This window comes from Chionomys nivalis, chromosome 9 (genome assembly GCF_950005125.1).
Source record: "Chionomys nivalis chromosome 9, mChiNiv1.1, whole genome shotgun sequence".
Taxonomy (NCBI): Eukaryota; Metazoa; Chordata; class Mammalia; order Rodentia; family Cricetidae; genus Chionomys; species Chionomys nivalis.
The window spans coordinates 52,174,167-52,198,583 of record NC_080094.1 but is presented as its reverse complement, the minus strand read 5'-3'; the positions used below and the strand labels follow the sequence as shown (position 1 = coordinate 52,198,583).

Genomic DNA, 24,417 nt, shown 5'->3' with positions numbered 1-24,417 from the left:
GAGAAAGCATTGGTTTTTTTTTTTTTTTTTTTTTTTGTTGTTTTTAAAATTGATTTTATTGAGCTATATATTTTTCTCCTCTCCCCTCCCCTTCTATGCTCCTGCATGGTCCCCATGCTCCCAATTTACTCAGAAGATCGTGTCTTTTTCTACTTACCATTAAGTAAATTAGATCCATGTATGTCTCTCTTAGGGTCCTCTTTGTTGTCTAGTTTCGATGAGAAGCATCTTTCAAGGGTTCACCATTTAGTCTTCTACAAGTTCATCAAATAGCATCCTTCTCTGGGGCCCCAGATTCCTCATCTGTAAAACAATGGTGTTGGACTAGATGAATCCTAAAGATGCACAGCTCTTACTCTTTGGCTCATTTTATCAAGGTTACAGAAATAATGCTACTGTAAACAAAGTAATCTATGGGAGACAGCTGACCCCTGTGTAATTCTTGGTGGCTAACACCACAACGCAAAGAGGTCTCAGAACTTCTCACCTTTGCACTGCAGTAGGGCTGGACACTTAGGAGGTGAAGTCGACTGTCGTTTAAAAGTCCTCCTATTTCCACTTCAACCGCTCACCACTCTGTGCTCGCAAGGGATGGATCTCTGAATGTCCACCAGGGCTTTTGCAAACCTGTCTCTTGTACATATAGACAATCTTGCTAACTTTAACTTTCTGGGTCTCAGAAGGCCATAGTTCAGTTTTTTGTTTGTTTGTTTGTTTGTTTTTTGAGACAGGGTCTCTCTATGTAATCCTGACTTGTCCTGGAACTCATTATATAGACCAGGCTGTCCTCGAACTCACAGAGATCCTCCTGCCTCTGCCTCTTAAATGCTGGGATTAAAGGCGTGTTCTGCCACACTGGACTCATAGTGCAGACTTCATGAATGCTGGGAAGGAAACTTTTTGGAATACTTTGTTTATATATAAACAATATTTCTAAATTATTCAGGTATATATGAATGGCTATTTTACCAGGAAAAATATTAGCAAAATTTCCTAAGCATGTGCTGGGTAATCTAATACTTGCTTTCCTGGAAATCTCCAAGTCCATGAAAGCTTAGCCTGTAGGCATGTCTTGTACTTTTACAGAACATGGCAGAGGTGGACATTTCTAATAGCCTGACATTTTAGTGAGGAAGAAGGTTAAGAGGAGGCCATACAGGTAATAAAAATGTAACAATTTAAAAGGTACCTTTATGTCACCAGTAGGCTTTCTATGGCCTCCCCTCCCAGACATTGGTTGTGTATCAGTTTGAAAATGTCTTTGTGGTGTCTGGCTCCATGGCCACCCCAAAGCATGGTGTTGATAAGTGCACAGTTATCAGGCAACCAAAGTTAGTAGCTCCCGGCCCTGGATTTTTACAGTTTCCCTGCTCCTCGCTGTCTGCCCAGCCAGTTCTGCTGGGCTTCCTCGCCCTGCAGCTTCAGGCTCCTCTCCTTTTCCTGTCCCTGCTGCACATCTGTAACTTACTTGGGAGCTCTGCACGCCCTAGGGCACCCCTTCTCAGTCTGAAAGGTAATCACCACTTAATTCCATCCCTCAAGCTTTATAACTGCTTGTTAAGGTTTATAACTGTTCTGCCAAGGTTTACATGACGCTAGGCCCAAGTCCTTTGTTGTTTTCTATCTTTTGGGAGACCTGGAGAAGTATGTCTGGTCAGCAACGGTTTAGCCAATTGCAGATTTGTAGTGTGCTTACAGAAACCCAGCCCCATCCCTAAGACTTCCCACTGAGGCTTTGGAATATTCTTTCCCCTAGTCAAACAAACGTCTTTATCCTTTTCCCTTCACAGGGAACCAGCTGAACGGATGATGTCCAGGGATGTTAGAACATCCTTCCACCTCAAAGGAACAATCGTTTCAACAGGGGTCCCTCAAGTCAACTTCTTTCACAGTGACACTGAACCGCAGACGGGTTCTCCCATGGTGCACCTGGAGTTTTTAAATTCTTTCCTTATAGAGTCTATTTCTTCCAAGACTGGCAAAACCATTTGTAGCACAGTAAGGGGAAAGGCCCCCAGAGGCCCTGGCTCCCAGCCGGTGGTGATGTTTGGAGAGGTTTAGGTGGTGCATCCTGCTAGAGGAGAGCAGGAGGAAGAACATCACTGGGGACTTTCCTGTTTTCCCTTTGTCTTCTCTGCTTCATGTTTGCTGTTGAGGATGTGAACTCTTTCCACCATGCCTGCTTCTTGCTGCCAATGCCCTCCTGCTATGATGGACTCTTATCCCTCTCGAACAATAAGCTCAAACAAACTCTTCTGCAAGTTGTCCTGATCAAGGTGTTTTATCACAGCAAAATAAAAGTAAACGGTACTTAATGTGGGGGGGGGAGATGATTCATGGGTGAAAATGCCTGTCACCCAAGCCTGGTGACCTGGGTGAAATGCCTGGAACCCATGTAAAGGTAGAAAGAAAACAGACCAACTGTTGTTTTCTGCTGGCCTGCCCTGTCACCTGCGTACCCTGTCCCTTTAAGAGACAAGCCCCACCCACTCTCAATCTCCCACCTCCCCGCCCAGGCAAGCTGACCTCCTGCCTCCACTTCTGAAGAGGCAGCTTTTGCCTCTCTCCCTTCTCCTCTGTCTTCCCGCTCCCCTCTCTCTTTCCTCTCTTTCTCTGTCCCCTTCCTCTCTCTCCCTTTCTCCCCTCCCCCTCCCTAACCCACTAAATAGTTTATTTATACCCAAGCTCTTTCCCGCTTGGCGTACCTGTCTGTCTCCCACCCTCCAGGGGACCCGCGCGGCCCCGGGTCACCCTCGTCAGGAATGATAACACCAACTGCACAAAGTTATCCTCTGACCTCCACATGCAGGCTATGGCATGAGCCCCACCCCACGTTCCATTCATACACACATACTAGTAATAATAATAACATTATTATTGGCCCCCGCGGGGGTCGCCGCAGATCGTGCCGGCAGCGGCAGCGGCTAGGCTGTGCCGCTCGGTCAGGTTCTGCGACGCACGGGTCTCCACCAGAGCCGCGGGGTCTGTCGGCCAAGCCCGCCCCTGCGGGGAAGGATAAATCATCCGATAGAAAAAGTGCAAACCACGCTGGGCGGTGGTGGCGCGCGCCTTTAATCCCAGCACTTGGGAGGCAGAGGGAGGTGGATCTCTGTGAGTTCGAGACCAGCCTGGTCTACAAGAGCTAGTTCCAGGACAGGCTCCAAAGCCACAGAGAAACCCTGTCTCGAAAAACCAAAAAAAAAAAAAAAAAAAAAAAAAAAAAAGCAAACCAAAGGGAAGAGGGGAGCAAACAAGCTGAAGTGGCCGACCAGCAAACCACAGATCTGCCTGCAGAAAACGGAGAGACCGAAAACCAGAGTCCAGCCTCTGAAGGAGAAGAGAAAGAAGCCAAGTCTGACTAACCATCCACCATGTCTGTCAGTGTCCCTGCCTCGCTTCTTGCACAATCCAGAGGAATATTTTTTATAAACTATTTCGTAAATGCGAGTTTTTTTTAGTAGCTCTAGAAACATTTTAAAAGATGAGAAGTCCCGCCTCATCCCTTTTTTAAGAGTAAATGATTTTTTTCTTAAAAAAAGAGGTTAAATCACTTGCTGGTTGTTTATTTTTTTTTGGTACAACCAGAAAATAGCAAAATACTGAATCAGGAGAGGCTGTGATGTCTCAGAGGTCACCATAACATTCTATAGAGGGGGCCTACTACATCCTACTACACAAAGCATATTAAATGGTAATTTGGAGTCTCGGTAGTGCATTTGTGTCTGGAATATTTTCAGTTATATCCGGCCTCGCGTTTCTAGTAGAACTGTTTTCTAAAAAAGTCCCTCCTCGGTCCTTGCCCTGTCAGAACTGTCTAGGCTTGGCAGCCCATCTTCCTAACCAGGGTAATAATGTGCTGTGAGAGATGGAACTTTTGAGAGCATACGTATGTGGCACAAAATTGTGAGTCAGCGGGCTTGAGGATTGTGAGCACTTGGTTGTTGTGTGAGGTCTGGGAGAACTTGCCAAGTGTGAGGATGGAGCATCACTGGGCTAAGTTCAAAGAGAAACAACACATGGCTTGGCTCTTGGGTCCGTGAACACAATGTATGAGTCTTCAGAGTTTGGGTGCATGTTTTTAGAGTTGAAATGTCTGTACTCTGCTCCTCAACCAATAAAACCTCCATTGTGAAAGAGTAAGAAAAATAACATTTTTATTATAACAGTAATAATAAAAATAAAAAGTTTTATATAAAGAATAAATAGCAGGTGCTTGTCTGATCTCTTTGAACCGGTGGAGGCTGCTGAGATCAGAACGTCTACAAGTCACGTGTGTCTAGACAGCTGTGGGTATAGGGTCATTTTTGTTGGCTCTGAGCAGGCATCTCCAGAACTAAAAAGAACACCAAGCAGCAGCAGAGGGTTTTTTTTTCTTTTTTGGAACTTGGGCCCATTCAAACAGTGGTTGTTTCTTCCTCCCTGGCAAATTCCAAAGGAACCTCCTTGCCCAGGCCATTAGACACAGAATCTGTATGATGCTGTAATTCTCATGGATTTATGTTCTTGTCTTTTATTTATGTTATTTAATTTTTTTTTATTTAAAGGAGAGAGCATCAGTGAAGCTCCCCATTATCACAAATCACATGGAAGTGGGGAATCTCAGGTCCAGCCCACCCATCTCAAATACAATGGACAATGGACAGGCCTCACCTTGGGAAAGCCACCTTCTCAATCCTGGTCTCCACTGACAAGGAAGTGTGCTCTTGTTTTTTCGTTTGTTAATTATTAAGGAAGTAGCATAATGGTTTAAGTAAAACGGCATCGTTCCCAGAGGGGCAGCAGCAGGCAGCAGGCCACGAGGGGCAGAGGATCCCAGGTAGGGAGCTGCTAGGTGGGTGAGAGACCTTGGCTGGTCAACCAGTCCCCTGAGGAGCCCGAGACCGCTGCTCTTGTCTTTTAAAATCTTGGTTTGAGTATGTCTATTTATCTGAGCCTCTGAATATCATTTTAAAAATAATCAATTAGCTTGTTTATTTATTCACGGTGTTGGGGGTTCAACCCAGGGCCTCAGGCATGCTGGCCACACTCTGCCACTGAGCTGCACTCAAGACTTGCGGAGATCTTAAAGCGCTAACCGGGCAGGTGTCTAACTTGCTCAGGCTGTGACAGCAGGGAACACCACAGATTTGGCGGCTGCATCTTTAACTCATTTGTTTACTTATTTAAAGCTAGCCCTTTGCTTTTGTGGGTGACTGAGTCATTTTCTTCGGAGGCTTACAGGTGAGGAAGCATTGAAAGGGTCAAGGGGCACTGATGCCCTCAGCAGGGAGGATCGCTCTACACTCGGTGACTTAAACAACAGCTGTTCGCTCGTGATTTATTGAAGACGGAAGCCTGAGGTCAAGGTACAAATGATTGAGTTGTTGCTCACCTGCTCGTTCCTGGCTGTAGACTATCACACAACATTATCACCCTGTTCTTTTTTTTGTTTTGTTTTGTTTTGTTTTGTTTTGTTTTTCGAGACAGGGTTTCTCTGTGGTTTTTTGGAGCCTGTCCTGGAACTAGCTCTTGTAGACCAGGCTGGTCTCGAACTCAGAGATCCGCCTGCCTCTGCCTCCCGAGTGCTGGGATTAAAGGCGTGCGCCACCACTGCCCGGCTTATCACCCTGTTCTTAAGCAACAAAACAGACAGATACAAATCACACATCACCCTGTCCTCACGTAACAAAGAGTGAGCAAGGGGCGTTTGGTTTGTCTTCTCAGAACACTAATCTTATCAGGTTAGGGTCCCACCCTGATGACTTAGTTTGACTGTAAGGAAGGCTTAATCCAGATCACTTGCCGTGTGGCTCAGACACGTGAGGACATGAATGTGTGGTTCAGAATATGGGAACATATTCTCCAGCGTTCCAGTTGGCATCTTGGTGTCCTACAACCCCAGTAGGGGGAAGAGTTTATATATTAGGGAGAGGAACTATGATGGCACCCAAGACCCAGAAAGACACAGTGTAAAAAGTTAACATTCTTCTTCATTCTTCTGTCCAGGGCCTCTGCAGGACTGACACCTTTTATCACATGAAGTCCTCATGCTCGATAGCTCTGACACTGTGCTCATAGGCAGCTGTTATGGAATACCCAAAGAGGAAAACCTAAGAGGCCCGAATAAGTCGGATGGGATCTTTTTTACTGTCGGTGGGACTGTCCCAAACAGATTAGCGGGAAGCAGACTCAACCTTCCGTTCGAGTTTTTACAGGGCAAACCCCTGAATTGTGAAATAATGCAGAAGGGTATCTCGGGACGTCTGCAGCGAAGAGTTCTTTAGGGAAGTGGAGAGATTGCAGTTAAATGATCAGGCAGCTGAGGGTCACATTGTGTAGGAATTGTGGCTGTCCTAAGTGGCGAGACCTGTTTTTCCCAACATAGTTTTAGCACTCCCAAGTATTCTTAGGCAGACTGATGAGACGGTGTTGCTGGAGCTCAGTAGCCCGCTACGCAGTTTTCGAGTCCGCCTGTAAATCTAGACTGATGGTATTATGATTTTACAATCCCCACAAGGACTCACTGGCTCCTGAAAGTCCTTCATTTTACTAATTTTCAGGAGCCGGCACTGATGGAGGGAGGAGCCAGGCACTGATGGAGGGAGGGGCCAGGCACTGATGGAGGGAGGGGCCAGGCACTGATGGAGGGAGGGGCCAGGCACTGATGGAGGGAGGGGCCAAGCACTGATGGAGGGAGGAGCCAGGCACTGATGGAGGGAGGGGCCAGGCACTGATGGAGGGAGGGGCCAGGCACTGATGGAGGGAGGAGCCAGGCACTGATGGAGGGAGGGGCCAGGCACTGATGGAGGCATTGGAGAAAGACCCTTGAGTGATATATAGTCTATGTTCCTTACCACTTTCAAATGCCCTGCAGCAGAGGGTAGAAGTCACAAGAGCTACTTGCTGATTTGGGGTTCCAGCATGGACGCCGATCTCAGACTATTTCTCGCGTATCGTTTTAGTCAAGGCAGAGAGGGCTGGAGGTGTAGATGAGCATTAGAAGACTGGTCTAGGGCTCCTGGGGTCCAGCACTGCGTGACACAAACGAAATTCACCATGACCAAACCAGAGACAGGAAGTCGGAGGATGGACAAACAGTCGAAGTGAGAGGGGACACACTCCCAAGACACTGCTGGCTTGCCATTTAGTACATAAGCTGCCTCAGTCATGGCTCCTCTCTTACACAGGTACTCTTTCAGAAACAGTGACAAGGGGGCACTGGGTAAGGTAGGGGGTATGAGCGTTCAAAGGCCATGACAGGGGATTCTATTCTGCCTTTCTCCCAGGCAGTGTTCCAACCTTCGGTAGAGTCAACATGAGGTCACCCTGAAAAGTTCTAGAGAACCCAGCCTGTGGGTTGAACCGTGGATGGTCTTTGAGGATTTTAGAGCTGGTTGCTATCAACTCCTTCCCCACAATCACAGGTATCTCCATTGTTCCACAATTTAGGCCTGTCCTGATTGCAAGGGTGTTTGAGGAAGGCTTTTCTGGAACTGAGTCAACACTGAACTGCCCTTATCTGTAATCAGTGTCCTCTCCACTTCTGAAGTACCAGAGGACACGTTTGCAACCTGTTTGTATGGAGCTTGTGACTCAGGCAAAGACTCAGCTATCTTGACCCGTTTGAAAGATTCTAATCAGTAGCGACTGGGCACGTGGCTTCATCTCTCAAAGTCCCATTTCTGTAAATAGGGATTTGGAAACTTAGAGACTGTTACTTTGAGAAAATTCAGCAAGACAACCCATGAAAGATGAATTGAACCCCAGGCTCATCCCTTGGGAGAAGCAGCCCCACAGAGCGTCTCTGCAGGACTGTGCTGAGGTACAGTGTTTGCTTCCTCTTGAGGCTTTGCTGCCTCCAATTTGTATTTTGAAAGGCAGTCTTAATGTTCTATTTTAAGTTTTACATCAAATTCCTGGAAAGGCATTTACACTTTCAAAGGATAAAAATATGATAATTCAGCTTAAAGAGCATAATTCAATGCTATTAATCCTACCAGGTGAAGAATAAGACCACTACCAATGTTTTTGAGTCAAATTTGAAGCAAGCTTTATTAAATGCTGGTTAGGACAATGGGCACTGGCCAGGTCCATACCCAGGATTCCCAAAGTATGACACTGAATTACATTCATTAGTCACAGTCTAAAGGCAAAACCCACAAGGTTACAAACTTCCCGTCTTCATCCAGTCAGGGGCAAGCCAAGCATACATCCTGACATACTTCCTGCTGTCCTTGGGCAAGTGGGGCTTTTAGGTTAGATTCTTTTCTGTTTTATAGATCTCTTAAGTACAGTAGTTTAAACTTAAAACAAACTTTAGCTACTACAGTGAATTTTTTGTTTGTTTTGTTTTATGTTTATGAGACAGGTTTCTGTGTAGCCCTGCCTGTCCTGGAACTTGCTCTGTAGATAAGATTGGCCTCTAACTCACGAAATAGACCTGCCTCTTCCTCCTAAGTGCTGAGATTAAAGGTGTGCACCACCACTGCCTGGCTTGTTGTTGTTGTTTTTTCCTGCAATGCAGTCTAAAAACTATCTATCTATCTATCTATCTATCTATCTATCTATCTATCTATCTATCTAAATATCTATATTTATTTATATGCCTGAGTAGTGTGTGTGTGTATGTGCACTGTGTGCATGCAGGAAAATTGGATTCCCTGGGACTGGAGTTACAGATGATTGTGAACTACCTTTTATAATCTGGATATGGAACCCAGCAAAACCAGTGAGCTCTTCAACCACTGAGCCAACTCTCTAGCCCCTGCGCTTTTAATTATAAAATCAGGCATCTCTTCATGCTGTAAAGCAGAATGAGTATTCCAATGAGCTGAGCAGAAAAGTTAGTTTTCTAGATAGAAAAGGAAAAAGGCCTGGAGAAGACAAAATGAAAGGTTAAAAAGGAAGAGTCATTTTAAAATGACTTTCCGTGTAAGTTGAGGACCAGGAGATAGAATAGAAAAATAAGAGGTTGTCTAATATCTGAGTACTTCAGGCTCTCTCTCTCCGTGTGTGTGTGTGTGTGTGTGTGTGTGTGTGTGTGTGTAAGGATTAAACAGAGGAAACCTTATTATGCCAATTGAAAGTAGCCTGTTGGAGAAATTTGGCACTTTCATAAACTCCAAATCTTTTTTTTAACCTAATTATTTACCACGAGACATAGGTCGTTGATTACTGAAAGCAATTATTGAAAAGCAAGGTTTTTGTTTGTTTATTTGTATATTTTAAAAACTTTTTTGTGAGTTTATCTCTCTTACTGTGAAGCCTGTCAGCAAGATAAACTGCGCGGCTGCCTTTTTCAGGAGACCTAGGAGCCTTAGGAAAAGCAAGGCCTGAGTTTTACATATTAAATAGACTGAGTAGGCAACTGTAGCCCTTGTGGGCAAGGGGAGGAACTGGATGCTTCCTGCTGTTAAACCCATAAAGCTACAGTTAGCTGTCTCCATCATCTGAGATCTGAGAAGGATAAATCTGAGCAGGACGTATAATGCAAATGATCTCCGTATCAGTGAAATTGACAGAGACTTACCTGCTAGCTAGTCAGTTATCCTAGGCTCCACTGTGGGAATCTTGATGCTTTCCTTGGGGGTAGAATTCTCAGGACAGCAGTTAGAGGTCAGGGTGTCCTTCACACAAGACAGCGTTAGCTTCTCAGCTGCCGTGTGGGACAGCATCAGCCTTCTGCCGGACAAGGAAGAGATGAAAGACTTTCATGGGGACGAGGAGCTTGAGAGACTGGCCTGCGCTGGTGAAGCAAAGAGGGACAGTCAATTCTTCAGTGTCTGTTTGTCCTGTCTGTCCACAGTCTGGGCAGGGTCCTGGCAGTGGGTAAGGCATGGGGCAGTTCTTTGCCCCTGGATTGGGGTTACCATGATCCAGGTGGAGTCTTTTGTGACCCATTGTCATCTTTGGAGGGGACTTTAGGGCTGTCTCTCGGTGCAGGCATTTTTTTTGTCTATTATGGGAAGGGTCTTCATCAAACATTTTTTAAATGCCATATTCAGGGGATCTCTGAGGAGTTGAGGGGCATTATTTAATTTATTAAGTATACCTGATTTTAAACAGACTCTGGTTCTCTCAGTTTCTTATTTCAGGCTTAACCTGACAACATATACAGAGGACTATATAAAGGGAGGTGTTCATTTGTCTCTCCCTACAAGGTTGTTTCTGTAGAAGAATGAATTTGTGTTTAGCATGAGTATAGACATAGTTTTGAATGCATTAAAGAACTTGATTATTTATAAGATGACTGACCATTAGCTTGCATGTCTAGTTATCTTTAACACTTTACAATGATTTAGTAGCTTTTACAGAATTAGGTTTTCCAGATTTATTTCTGTATTTAACTTATTGTCTGGGGCAGTCTGTGGGGCTACTGGTAGTGGGACCAGGATTTATCCCTACTGCTTGAATTGGCTATTTGGAACCCATTCTCCTTGGAGGGATACCTTGCCCAGCCTCAATAAAGGTGGGAGGGCCTTGGTCCTGCCTCAAAGTGACCCAGACTTTGTTGACTTCCATGGGAGGCCTTACCCTCTCTGAGGAGTGGATGGGGAGGGGAAGGTGGGTGAGCTGGAGGAGGAGAGGGGGTGGGAACTGGGATTGGTATGTAAAACGAGAAAAGATTGTCTTAAAAATAAATAAATAAAAATTGTAGTCTTAAAATTTGAATTGAAGATTTAATTGAAAAATTTCTAGCAATAAAATAAAACTTTAAACCATAACTATAGAGCCGGGTGGTGGTGGCGCATGCCTTTAATTCCAGCACTCAGGAGGCAGAGGCAGGTGGATCTCTGTGAGTTCGAGACCAGCTTGGTCTACAAGAGCTAGTTCCAGGACAGGCTCCAAAAACCACAGAGAAACCCTGTCTTGAAAAACCAAAAAAACAAAACAAAACAAAACAAAAAACCATAACTATAGTCCATAAAGGGACCGGGAACCTTACAAAACCATAAATGCAGCCCACAGGGACTGGCAACCTTATTTTTCTGATTCTTTTACAGTGCATCATTATAGAATATTACTTCTTTGTACGATGCAGTTTAACCAATAGCTAAAGCTTACTTAAGTTAGGAAAGACTAAGGGCTAGACATGTATCTTTAAGTCAATTATTGTTAACCTAAGTAGACCTAAGGAATTTATAAACCTTATCTATCAAATAGATTTTATTTATTAAACATACGTGTTAAGTTGGGAGCTTAACAATATGTTAAAATTTTTATTTTTAGGACAAAAGTCATCATATAAAAATCTATCCTAATCCAGAATATTTTGGAGACCTGTTGTTAGTCTAAAAAGGAGATAACAAGAATTATATCACTTGGATCTCAGTGAGTTCGAGGCCAGCTTGGTCTACAGCGTGAGTTCCAGGACAGCCAGGATTGTTTCACAGAGAAGTCCTGTCTCAGAAAAACAAAACAAACAAACAAACAAAAAAAGTCATTTCAAGTTACATATAAGCATGCATTAGTAGATTGATATTACCTATATAGAGACTTGAACTATTAACCTTTTTGTTATAAGTTTTAAACTAACTTTTTTGCTTGGATTTTTATAGCTCCCCTCTGTCCCCTTGCCATCCTGAGAGACAAAAAGTTTTTTTTTTTTCACCATTAAAACCAAAAAACATTTTTTTTTCCCATTTAAAAAAGTTTTAGGACACATAAAACAAGGCAGCATTTATTCCTTCTTCTCGTCTTCGGGCATGGGGTCTGTGGGTGGCTTCTCTACTGTGGCACTGCTGCTCTCTGAGCCAGTATTACTATCACTGGTCCCTTCGACCTCCATGCTGTCAACCCCCTCCTGCCCACTCTCCTTGTCCTCAGGAGTAGATGTGCCTTCTTCACCATTCTGCTGGCTCTCTGTCGTTTCTTCCAGGTGTGTCTCCTCTGTCTCCATAGGGATGCTCTCTTCATCCTTCTTCTCCTCGGCTTTGTTCGTTGCTTGCTCTTCCTCAGGGGCAATGCTGCCCTGACTGCGCTCGGCTTGCTCCGCTGCTTCCTTCTCCCGCTCCTCCTGCCTTTTGCGGGCCTGCTCCTCTGCCTGTGCAATTTCGGCTGCGATTTTCTCCATGTCTACTTCCACCTTCAGACCGCATAATCTTTTAAGTGCATTGTTAAAGGAATCTGTGCTTTCCAGGAATTTCCTCTTCTTTTCCTGGTGTCGCTCCTCTATCTGAAGAAGTTCGGCTTCTAGTTTTCGCTGATGAACCATTAAAGACTGGACCTGTCGCTTGAGGACCTGCATTCTAGCTGTTGTGATAACCGACCGCACATCAGGGACCACGCTCTCACTGAGGATCTCACTGATGAGGCGGTGGTTTCTCTGGAAACGGGCGGTAGCTGTATGCTTCATTGAAAAGCCGTCATCATAATCATCTGGATCCTCAGCAGGCTGAATGCTCATATAAGGTTCTCCTTTCTCCATGCGAGACTGTCTCGTCGACTTTCTTCCTCTAATGCAGCTTCGGCACGACTTTTTGCATTAATATATGCAAGGTATGCAGGGGAATTGTGATAGGCCTTCATAGATTCATTGTACTCTATCTTTTCAGCTTCGTATTCGTTTAAATATTCTTGTTTCTCTTCATCAGTGAGATCTCGCCACATGCCACCAATAATCTTGCCAATTTCCCACAACTTTAGGTCAGGGTTGGAAGCCTTTACTTGGTCCCAGACCTTTCTGCTGTACCTCATGTAGGGCATCAGCGGCTTATCTGGTGGCTTTGGAGGCTTTGGAATCGTGATACCAGATGACGCCGTGACCCGGCTGTTGGTGCCCGGGTTCCCTCCCAGCCTGTAGTTGTTGTAGGCAAGATGACTGTATGGATTGTATCCCACAAACCCTGGTGTGCTGGGCATTTGTGTTGCAGGAGCTGGGGTGGGAGGTGGGGCATAAGATGGTCTTTCCGCAGGCCGAAAAGGCGCCCGCAGCTCCGGCTTCGCTTCCCTTTGTCCCGCGCTCGCCCCGCCCCTCGCCGAGACAAAAAGTTTACATTTTTTTTTTTTTGTAAAAAAAGAACCAAGAAAGGGGAAGAAGTCAAGGAGCTAGACATCTGTGATTACATTTAGCCATCTTAATTTTTATATAAATATTTTTTGATTAAAAAATTTAAATAACATGAGGCATAACTAACAAATTCACCACTTATTATAAGACATTTTCCTAGGGGAGGCATTAGAAGCTATCTGGAGCCCTTACCCAGTGTATGTAACACCTTTCCCACTGCTGTGCAGGTGGACTTCCTCCTTAATGTTAGCCTTTGGCCTGTGTGTCTTGTTTTCCAGAAAATCCTGGGGCCTCATGCAACCAGAGCTTAATTGCCTGCGGACAGCTGTAGGAATGGCCGGCTGGCAGGTGACCATCCAGTGGCCTCACCTATTATCTCCTTTTCTGAAGAAATATTAACTTTTAACAAACCCAGTTCTTATCATTTTAAGCAGGCATATCTGGTATTCCTGAGAGATTTCCATAGCTAGTTTCTGTGTGTATGCTGACGGAAGCAGGGAGCCTGAAAGGTTTCTTGTTTTGTCATCAAGTTGCAGAATAACCTTTGAATAAGTCTTTGAAACCTAGACGCCATTAAACAGAAAACTATGAAAGCCAGACATTTATGGGAACTCAGATAATGATGACATCAGAGTTTTTTTTGGGGGGGGGTGGGGCAGGGACCTGGCTTTTTGAGACAGGGTTTCTCTGTGTAACTCTGATTGTCCTGGAACTTACTCTGTAGTAGACCAGGCTGGCTGTAGAAGGTGTGGTGGCAGTCTGTGTTCCTGCACGGCTCCATACCGATTGCTTTACACCTGAAATAACAACACACAAATTGTATTCTTTTAAACACTGTTTGGCCCATTAGCTTCAGCCTCTTACTGGCTAATTCTCACATCTTGATTAACCCATTTCTAATAATCTGTGTAGCACCACTAGGTGGTGGCTTACCAGGAAAGATCTTAACCTGCATCCATCTTGGAGAGGGGAGCTATAGCATCTGCCTCATTGCCTTCTTCCTCTTAGCATTCTGTTCTGTCTACTCCACCTACCTAATTTTCTGTCCTATCAAAGGGCCAAGTCAGTTTCTTTATTAACCAATGAAAGTAACATATAGACAGATGACCCTCCTCCATCAGCTGGCCTTGAACTCACAGAGATCCTCCTGCTTCTCTGCCTCCCAATGGCTGGAATTAGAAGTGCGGACCACCATCGCCCAACTGGAAGAAACTTTTAAACAAGCCTGCTTTGGTCTGGAGAAGTGGTGCATAACCCAACTCCAGAGTCAGGTTTTTTAATAAAGCAGATCAGCATAAAAACAGCACTTCAAAGACACCTGGATCCCTGCAAAACCAACCAGTCACCAGTGAGGGACCAGGTCAAGCAGAGAGCAAAGAAAGCTCAGAGATAAGAATCTGTGAGACCTCTGGACTTAAACAGCAGAGATAACAATCTGTGAGACCTAGGAGACTTAAACAGCAGGCTCCAGCTAGGCAGTGACAGGGACAGGGACAGAGCAAGCTCCAGGGGGAGCTAGCATGGAGGCAGCCAGGAGCTGTCTGCCTCAGTGAAATCCTGACAAAATGATGCAGCATGCACTCCCGAGGGTTCTTAGCTGTGCTCCGTCCAGCTCCTGTGTCTGATCTGCAACAAAACTTATGAGCGCATCAGAAAACTCAGATCCACCAAACAAAAGCAAACCAATCAAACAGACACATGGTGGCCACTTTCATTCAGACACCAGATTGAGCAGACAGAAGGGCATCTCCTTTGTTGGGGAGATTGGGTCTGTGATGGCACCCATCTCCCCATGTCTCTTTTCCAAATGCCCAGACTCCAAAACAACAATAACAGAAACTCATCCTCAGCAATCAGGTCTGAGTTTCAGAGGCTATTGGCTAACAATTCTTACTTTTGTTTTGTTTCCAATTTGCAAATGTGTGATAGTCATAGTCTGAATTCCCCAGGGCCTCTCAAGTCCGTGCTGGGCTTGTTCCTGCTTCCGGCAATCCCTGACTAGTGACCATTAATTTGTGCAGCCTTGACCTTGGGGTCCCAGGGACCTATCAAGCCCGCCTTGGACTTGCTCCCCCTAGGGGTTCAAGCTCTGAAATGCTTAAAAGTAGATTTTTGCCCAACGATTTTTCCTGATAACTTGTTTTTCAAATGTAGGTAGATTTTCTCCAATGGGGTACAGTTAGAACATGCAATGGGAAGGCCCCAGGGGTTGGTTGGTCAATCAAAAGCAAATTTTCTCAGACTTTGTCCCTCTTACAGTTTAGTCACGCTAATGATTAGCCAACTCCAAATCTATAAGGAATTAATTAGCATTAAATAAGGAATACTTGAAGTCAGGCTTTTTTGTTTTTTCATTTGTTTTTTTGTTTTGTTTTGTTTTCAAGACAGGGTTTTTCTGTGTAGCTCTGGCTGTCCTGGAACTGAATTCTGCAGACCAGGCTGGCCTCAAACTCACAGAGATCTGTCTGCCTCTGCCTCCCTGAGTGTTGGAATTAAAGGTATATGCCACCATTTCCCATGACTGATTGGAAGTCAGGCTTTTTAAAATCAGAACTCAAATAAAAAATTTCTCAAGAACCAGTAACTTCTGGGAATAAAGATTCTAAGCTCCAGTGGGATGATTACAGAAGACCATTGATGCTGAATCTCCAGAACCAATGAGTGTGCTCCCAGCCCTAACCTGCCACACCCCAAGCATCCCCATCACAAATAGGAGACAGGGAAGGAGACTTGGCTCAGCACCACAGAGACACTGTAGCTCTTTAAGAGCTGTCGTATTTTCATTCTGTTTCCTCTGCCCAGAAAACACTGGGTTCGTTCTTCTCTGGGGGAATGAGGCTTGAAACAGGTTTTATTTTATAGCCCAGACTGACTTGAGACTCTCTAGGTCGCCGACCAAACCTCAAACTCTGGTGGTCCTCCTGCCTCTGCCTCTTGAGTGCTGAGAGTGCATGTGTGAACCACTACAACTTGCTAGAGAAATGCATCTCTAGATGCTTTCCTTTGCATTCTGTTCTGTGCCTCATTTCTTCCTCAGAAATTCCTTGAAACGCCCTGGTGAAACGCCCTGTAATGACTCATATAATGCTTCCCGCAAGGCCAGAAATAAAAATGCTAATGAAGTTACAGAACTCCAGAAGCAAGCATAAGGAATACTTCCTCTGCCAGCTGGGTAAAGGGAGGGAGAAGATAAGCAATTTTGTTGTTGGGACAGTCAGGGAAGTTCCAGGTCTCACTGTGTTGCCCAGGCTGGCCTTGAACTCTCCTGAGCACTACCAGACAGGTACAAGTCCAGGATTTTATAAAATCAGGAGTGCGTATAGAAGGCCAGGGTGGGAGAGATGGATGCCTGCTGTCTCCCCTAAGTTGTGTGGCAGGTTCACTGTGGGCCCAAGTGTATGACCAGTAGAATGTCCGTAGGACATGGCTACCAGGTGTGTCTACACCTTTACTGTCCCAGACAGTGAGATTGGTACTATCAAGATCCCACGGATCCTTGCAGCTCCTTTTGCTCTAAGTTTCTCTGTTCTACACCCACAAATAATGGTTTTTTGGATGGTGCGAAGGTCAGGTAGAACTGAGTAAGGAAGGGATACAGAGGCCTCCGAGTGCTTCTTTGCACTTTGATTTCTTCAATCATGCCGGGCGGTGGTGGCACATGCCTTTAATCCCAGCACTCGGGAGGCAGAGGCAGGCAGATCTCTGTGAGTTCGAGACCAGCCTGGTCTACAAAAGCCAGTTCCAGGACAGGCTCCAAAACCACAGAGAAACCCTGTCTCGAAAAACCAAAAAAAAAAAAAAAAAAAAAAAAAAAATCATCTCAGATTCAGGGAGATTCCCTAACTTGCTCTCTTTCTTCACTGATAACAAAGCAGCTATGAGCATCCACTTAATTGTTTGGCCACAGATAAGAAAGTTGAACTTTTCTGTTTTTCTCCTCCAAATATTTCCTCCATTTTAAATGACTGTTCTGGATTTTCTTCACAGATTGCAAGATGATATGATTTTACCATTGCGTTAGAGCCACAGGCGGACACTTAGAACTGAGAGGGGGGCCAGTCACATTGGGGAGACTTCAAGCGTACCAGGGAGGTCCTGACTGATGTCCAAGGTTACTTAGCTCCATTCCTTTAGGAGAGACCTCAGATTCTTCTGTATTTCTCATCATTCATTATCCAGAAAGTAGTTGCCTAAGTCTCTGGGCACAGCAGCTCCAGGGAGCACTGTGTGGAAGCGATGAATTTATTGGTTGGCTAGCTTGTGTGTTTTCACTGGGAGTGGGGCTGCTGGGGAGGTTTTGTCTATTTAACAGATGACTGGAAGCATCATGGAAAAGGCTAGAACTTCTCTGGAGGTTAAACAGGGCCAGAGATGACGTCGTTTGTGCGTGACCTGGGCAGTATCATAGGGCTGCTCTCAGAGGACTGAGTGTTTGACTTAATGCTCTGTAATATTGTCTTGAAATATTCTATGCATTTTGGACAGGGCCCTTGTTTACATTCTGTACTAGCACCTGAAAATTATGTAGTTACTCCTGGGCAGGACATAGTCTTTAGGGGAAATAAATCTTAAGGTAGAAGAATAATAAGAAGCAAATAACCGAACAACAAGGGGTTGGAGAGATGACACAGTAGTTAAGAGCACTTCCTGCTCTTTCAGAGGACCCGAGTTCAGTTCCCAGTCCCCACACTGGGAGGCTGGCACTGCCTGCAACTCCAGCAGCAGGGAGTCCAAACACTCTTTTCTCCAAGAGCACTCATGTGTATTCACACAGATACACACACACACACACACACACACACACACAAAATAAATGAAAAACCCAGCCAGACAACAAAAAGAAAAGAAAAACAGGAATAATAACAAATACTGGGTTTGTTAAATGTGGGTTTGACAACTTATATGTAAATAGTTATATAACTAAATAGCTTTTTTTTTTGTTTGTTTTTTTTGTTTTGTTTTTCGAGACAGGGTTTCTCTGTGGTTTTGGAGCCTGTCCTGGAACTAGCTCTTGTAGACCAGGCTGGTCTCGAACTCACAGAGATCTGCCTGCCTCTGCCTCCCAAGTGCTGGGATTAAAGGCGTGCGCCACCACCGCCCGGCCTAAATAGCTTTTAAATTAACTTGCAGTGAAAGCAGTCCACCGTGGACACTGAGATTATAAATGGTTTACATGGATTAACTCAATTTAGACTCAAAAGAGATTGTAAAATGAATGCTGTGGTTAACTCCTCCCTTTTTCTCTCCCCACTTCTCCTCTTTTCTTTCCCTCCTCTCCTCTTCCCCCTCCCTTCCTTCCCCTTCCCTTTCTCCTCTTCCTTTCTATCCTTTCCTCTTTCTCTTCTCTCTACTCTTCTTCTCTAGCCCCTCCCCCAGTTCTTTTTCTTCTCCCTACCCCTTTCTCTTTCCTTCTCTCTTCCCCTTTCCTCAATCTTTCTTTCTTCTGATGGGGACTCAATTTGTCCCCTAGACTGACCTCAAACTCCTGGGCTCAAATGAGCCTCCTACATAAATCTTTCAGGCAGCCGGATTCAATTTTGTTATTGCCAAGTAACCATTTGATTTAGTATATCTATATTAGTTTAGCTATGTATTTCTATGTAATCTCCATTCTGCCCTATAGGCAATCTGTTGTTTTTGTTGTTGTTGTTTTCTTGCTTTTTCTTGTTTTTACATTTTCCTCCACTCCCCTTCTTTCCTCTCCTCTCCCCTTCTACCCTTTCCCATGATCTCCACATTCCCAATTTACTCAGGAGATCTTGTCTTTTTCACCTTCCTATGTAGATCCATGTAAGTCTCTCTTAGGGTCCTCTTTGTTATCTAGTTTCTCTGGGATTACGGCCTGTAGGCTGGTTTTACTTCACTTCATGTCTAAAAGCCACTTATAAGTGAATACATATTATATTTGTCTTTCTGGGTCTGGGTTACCTTACTCAATATGTTTTTTTTCTATTGATTATATTCTATTCATTATTTTTTACCGTTGTGTAGTATTCTATCATGTAAATAAATGTACCACATTTTCCTTTTCCATTCTTTGGTTGAGGGGCATCTAGGTTCTAGGTATTACAAATAATAAAGTTATGAACATAGCTGAGCACATGTCCTTGTAGTATGATTGAGTGTCTTTTGGTTATATACCCAACAGAAGTATTGCTGGAAGTAGAGTGTTTCCTAATTTTCTGAGAAATCACCATACTGATTTCCAAAGTGGTTGTACCAGATTGAACTCTGACCAGCAATGGAGGAGCATTTCCCTTATCCCACATCCTCTCCAGAATATGCTGTCTTCAGTGTTTCTAATCTTGGCTATTCTGACAGATGTAAGATAGAATCTCAGAGCTGTTTTGATTTGCATTTCTCTGATGGCTAAGGATGTTGAGCATTTCCTTAAGTGTCTTTTAACCCTTTGAGATTTGTCTCTTGAGAGTTCTTTGTTTAAGTATGTACCCCAGTTTTTTTTTAATTGGATTGTTTGTTCTTTTGATCTCAAGTTTCTTAAGTTCTTTGCATATTTTGGAAATCAGTCCTCTGTCTGATGTGGGGTTGGTAAAGATCTTTTCCCATTCTGTAGGCTGCCATTTTGTCTTGTTGACCATGTCCTTTGCTTTACAGAAGCTTCTCAGTTCCAGGAAGTCCCATTTATTAATTGTTTCTTTCAGTGTCTGTGCTGCTGGGGTTCTATTTAGGAAGTGGTCTCCTATACCAATGCATTCAAGTGTACTTCCCACTTTCTTTTCTCTTAGATTCAGTGTGGTTGGTTTTATGTTGAGGTCTTTGACCCATTTAAACTTGAGTTTTGTACATGGCGATAGGTATGGATCTATTTTCATTCTTCTACATGTTGATATCCAGTTATGCCAGCACCATTTGTTGAATATGCTTTCTTTTTTTCATTTTATATTTTTAGCTTCTTTGTCAAAAATGTGTGGATTAATATCTGGGTCTGGGTCTGGGTCTTCAATTTGATTCCATTGATCCTCCTGTCTGTTTTTATGCTAATACCAGGCTGTTTTCATTATGTAGCTATACAGTAGAGTTTGAAGTTCAGGATTGTGATACTTCCAGAAGTTCTTTTGTTGTACAGGATTGTTTTGGCTATCCTGGGTTTTTTTGTTTTTCCATATGAAATAGAGTATTGTTCTTTTGAGGTCTGTGAAGAATTTTGCTGGGATTTTGATGAACATTGTGTTGAATCTGTAGATTCCTTTTAACAAAATTGTCATTTTCCTATGTTAATTCTACCTACCCTAGAGCATGGGAGATCTTTCCATTTTCTGACGTCACAGTTGTTGTTTTATGAAGCCACACTAGTAGATATGGAAGGTCCCTATCAAGAGAGCACTCAGATCTTTGTGTATTGGCTGAATCCCATCCTTGTTTCACAGGCCTTTGTTAAAATTCATCTTCCAGGAGGCCAGAGCCTTTTCCTGTGAGGGTCACCACTGTATCTTCAACATCTAAGGCTGTGCCCTACACAATAGAACCTGCTTGGTAATTATAAACTTTCATTTCTGGCCAAGATAGAATAACAGGGGCCAGCTTTATTATCTTGCTTTAAGCAGCTGAATAATCCCAACTTCAATCCTGAAAACAACGTTTTTCAGATATCGGACAACAGGTATGCAAGATGGACACTGTGAGAAGGTGAACAAGATGAGCCTAGTCTGTCTCAGCTGCACAAAGGTCAGAGGAAACCCCCAGGAGTCAGTTTTTTCTTTCACCTTGGGTTACAGGATTTGAACTCAGATCATCAGGTGCACACAGTAGCCATTTTTATTCACTGAGCCATCTCACAACTCTATTTACATTCTCTGTGATGTTTTTTGGAGAGCAGAAGTTCTTTTTTTTTTTTTTGTGAAACCCAGTTTGTCAGTTTTCTGTATGCATTGTGCTGATAGTGTTGTATCCAAAAATGTCTTTGTAAACATAAAATCCCCCCCCACACACACTTTTTTTAATTCTGCACCGAGTGTACTCAGTGTCCTTCAAGCTGCACTGAGCTCTTAGGGTCCAAGCAATTGTTTTGTCTCAGCTTTCCAAATAGCTGGGACTCTAGACTATCTCACTGTACCCAGCCATGTCTGGATTTAGGTCTATAATCCATTTTGGATCGCTTTTAAAGTTTACCAGAAGAAATAAATTAAAGGCCATGTTTTTGCTTTTGGTGCTGTGTGTGGTTATCATGTGTTCTAGTGTTTCATGAAAAGATTATTTTTTCCCCATGGGGCTGCTTTTATAACCTTGTGGGAAATTGATTGACTATATCTGTGTGGGTCTATTTCTGTACTCTCTGTTCTGTTCAATGGACGTGTGTCGATTTTTGTTTGATATCATATTATGGGCCGAGTTTTAACCACCAATGCGATTATATTGGGAAGGAGACTCTTGGAAGGCCACCAGGCCATGAGAATGGAGCTTTCATGATTTGAGTTCATGTCTTTTGAAAACAGGTCCCAGAGCTTTCTGGTTCTTTGTTGACGATGTGAATCCATGAAGGAAAGGGAAATACAGGCTGCAATCCAGAAGTAAACCCTTACTAGAACCCAACCATGGTGCACCAGGCAGTAAACTCAAAACCCAAGGCTTATGGGGATCTTCACAAAGGCTCCGAGCAGCATGCAGGGCATTGTAAAGAGCTGTGCAGAAATGAGGCCAGCATTTGCAACCGGAACACTGACGGAACATACAGGTGCCACCAGAATCTGAGATTCTGCCTGGGTAGCATTGCTCATAGACTGGACTAGCATCTTTAACCCAGTCATTCAAAGGAGGAGTTCCCAGGTGTGAAAAGGGCATGCCAAAAGACTCAAGATTAAATCCACCAATCAGGCCAGCCAGGTTTACATCCTTTACCCCCACCCACCTCTCTTGCCCCATGATATCTATTCCTCTTTATTTAACACCCAGTGCCAACTTAATAGGCGGGATACTTTCTGCTCTGTACAGGTTTCTTCTTCTTACTCTTTCCTTTTGAATGTTTTCATTTTCCTCTTCCAAAGAAGAGGGAAGCCTGGTGTGTAGGGTCTTTGTGGTTCAGCCTTCTGGTGTGCAGGGTCTCTGTGGCTCAGTCTCCTGGTGTGCAGGGTCTCTGTGGCTCAGTCTCCTGGTGTGCAGGGTCTCTGTGGCTCAGTCTCCTGGTGTGCAGGGTCTCTGTGGCTCAGTCTCCTGGTGTGCAGGGTCTCTGTGGCTCAGTCTCCTGGTGTGCAGGGTCTCTGTGGCTCAGCCTCCTGCTGAGATTTGGACTGTCCCATACTATCTGAGAACATACTTCTCCTCTTTCTTTTCAGTCTACACTTAGCCAAACCACTCATATGCTTGTACTGGTTTAATAAAACCCTGATTGGCCAGTAGCCAGGCAAGAAGTATAGGCAGGGCAACAAGACTAAGAGAATTCTGGGAAGAGGAGAGAGAGATGCAGTCATCAACCAGACGCAGAGGAAGTAAGACAAGAATGCCTCACGGATGAAAGGTACCAAGCTATGTGGCAAACCATAGGCAAGAATTATGCTGAGCTAATGGGCCAATCAGTTTATAACTAAAAAAAAGGGGGGGATGATTTAAGTTTTAAGAGCTAGTTAATATTAAGCCTGAGCTAATAGACTAAGTAGTTTATAATTAATATAAGCCCTTGTGTGTTTCTTTGAGACTGAATGGCTACAGGACCAGGCAGGAAAGAAACATCTGTCTACAAATGGTGACCAAATGTTTTCTCGGGTAGGGTCTGTTTGCTGGCAGGAAGCAGAGGCATGCTCCTTTAAGAGAGGCTTCCTGACTCAGTGTTAGTGGCAAAAACGTTGCAGCTCTTTAAGAGGCTCTGCCACCAAACACTTAAGTGGTGTTTGTGAGCAGCCAACATCAGGTTTCTTGGTGGTTGCATGGACCTAGAAACTTCACAGAGTTGTAGCAATAAATATGGCTCCTGCCAGTACCTCAGCCATGAAGCTAGACTCTCAAAACGTGAAGAAATGGGGTGGAACCAGCTGCCAAAGTTGCAGCTTTAATCCTAGCCATATTGCTTAGCAGATTAGAGACTCACGTGGTCAGAAAAAGATAGAAATATTAGTAAAGACTGGTTCAGATGAAAAAAACCTCTAAATGGTTTACAGTGTATTTAAAAATGAATGTAGGCTTGGGAGAGAAAAAAAAGATAAAGTCCTTAAAAAAAAAAAAAAGAAATAGAGTAGTCAGGTGTGGTGGCACACACCTTTAATCCTAGCACTTGGAAGGCAAAGGCAGGTGAATCTCTGTGAGTTTGAGGCTAGCCTGGTCTACAGTGTGAGTTCCAGGACAACCAATGATATACAGAGGAACCCTGTCTCAAGAAACTAAAAATTAAATAATAAAAATAAAAGAAATAGAGTTTTAAAAAGTCACATAAAGATGGAAAATACACAGAGAATCTGGATACTGTATGTTCTTGTGTTGTTTTTTAATTGTTTGATTGACAGCTGAGGAAGGAGCAACAGCCTAAAAGACATTTGGTTATATATGCTGCTGGATTAATCCAACTTATATATTTTGAAAATGTCTTCACTTCAAAATTTAAGTCAAAAGATATATTACTTTGGAGAAGAGGTTTTGTTTTTGTTTCCACGGGAAATGAGAGGCTGTGGATTCATTCTGAGTTAAAAAAAAAAATGAGGATTAATCAAGGAAGATTCCATGAAAAATCTTCGTTAGGAGCAGATGGCCCAGATGACCCAACATTTCAGAGGACCTCTGTTGCAGTTTCTTTCTTTCTTTCTTTCTTTCTTTCTTTCTTTCTTTCTTTCTTTTTTTTTTTTTTTTTTTGATTTTCAAGACAGGGTTTCTCCGTAGCCTTTTGGTTCCTGTCCTGGAACTAGCTCTTGTAGACCAGGCTGGCCTCGAACTCACAGAGATCCGCCTGCCTCTGCCTCCCGAGTGCTGGGATTAAAGGCGTGCGCCACCATCGCCCGACTTGTTGCAGTTTCTTTTGAGTTCCACATCCAGAACTGCTTCAAGGCTGCTGGCTGAGATGATCCGGCCTCACAGAACACTCCAGTCAGGACTTGGCCATAATTCTAAATTTTCTTTGGATCCCCATAAGATTATCAATGCCTCCAGTCAGCAGGGAGTAGCCTAGAAAACTGCACCTAATTCCTCCTCCCCCCCCAATGGATTATTTTTGTCTTTGTTTAGCATGTTGGTTACAAGTTGTCATGGATAATGGTCAGGAAAAAAAGTTAATCAAAGGAGATTAGATTCAGGGTCTTATTTTAAAAAGAAAAAAATGGGGGAATTGCTGTAGGATAATGCTTTTGTACACTGTAAAGATTTGTCACTCATATTGTCTAATAAAACCCTGATTGGCCAGTAGCCAGACAGGAAGTATAGGCAGGGAAATGAGACTAAGAGAATTTTGGGAAGAGGAAAGAGAGAGAGACACAGTCACAAGCCAGAGGCAG

The 24,417-nt window shown here is 43.8% G+C and overlaps 1 pseudogene; it reads right to left on the bottom strand.

The window, feature by feature from the left end:
• Positions 1-11,614: 11,614 nt before the first annotated feature.
• Positions 11,615-12,907, bottom strand: LOC130881764 (SWI/SNF-related matrix-associated actin-dependent regulator of chromatin subfamily E member 1-like; annotated as a pseudogene).
• Between the last annotated feature and the right edge of the window lie 11,510 nt (positions 12,908-24,417).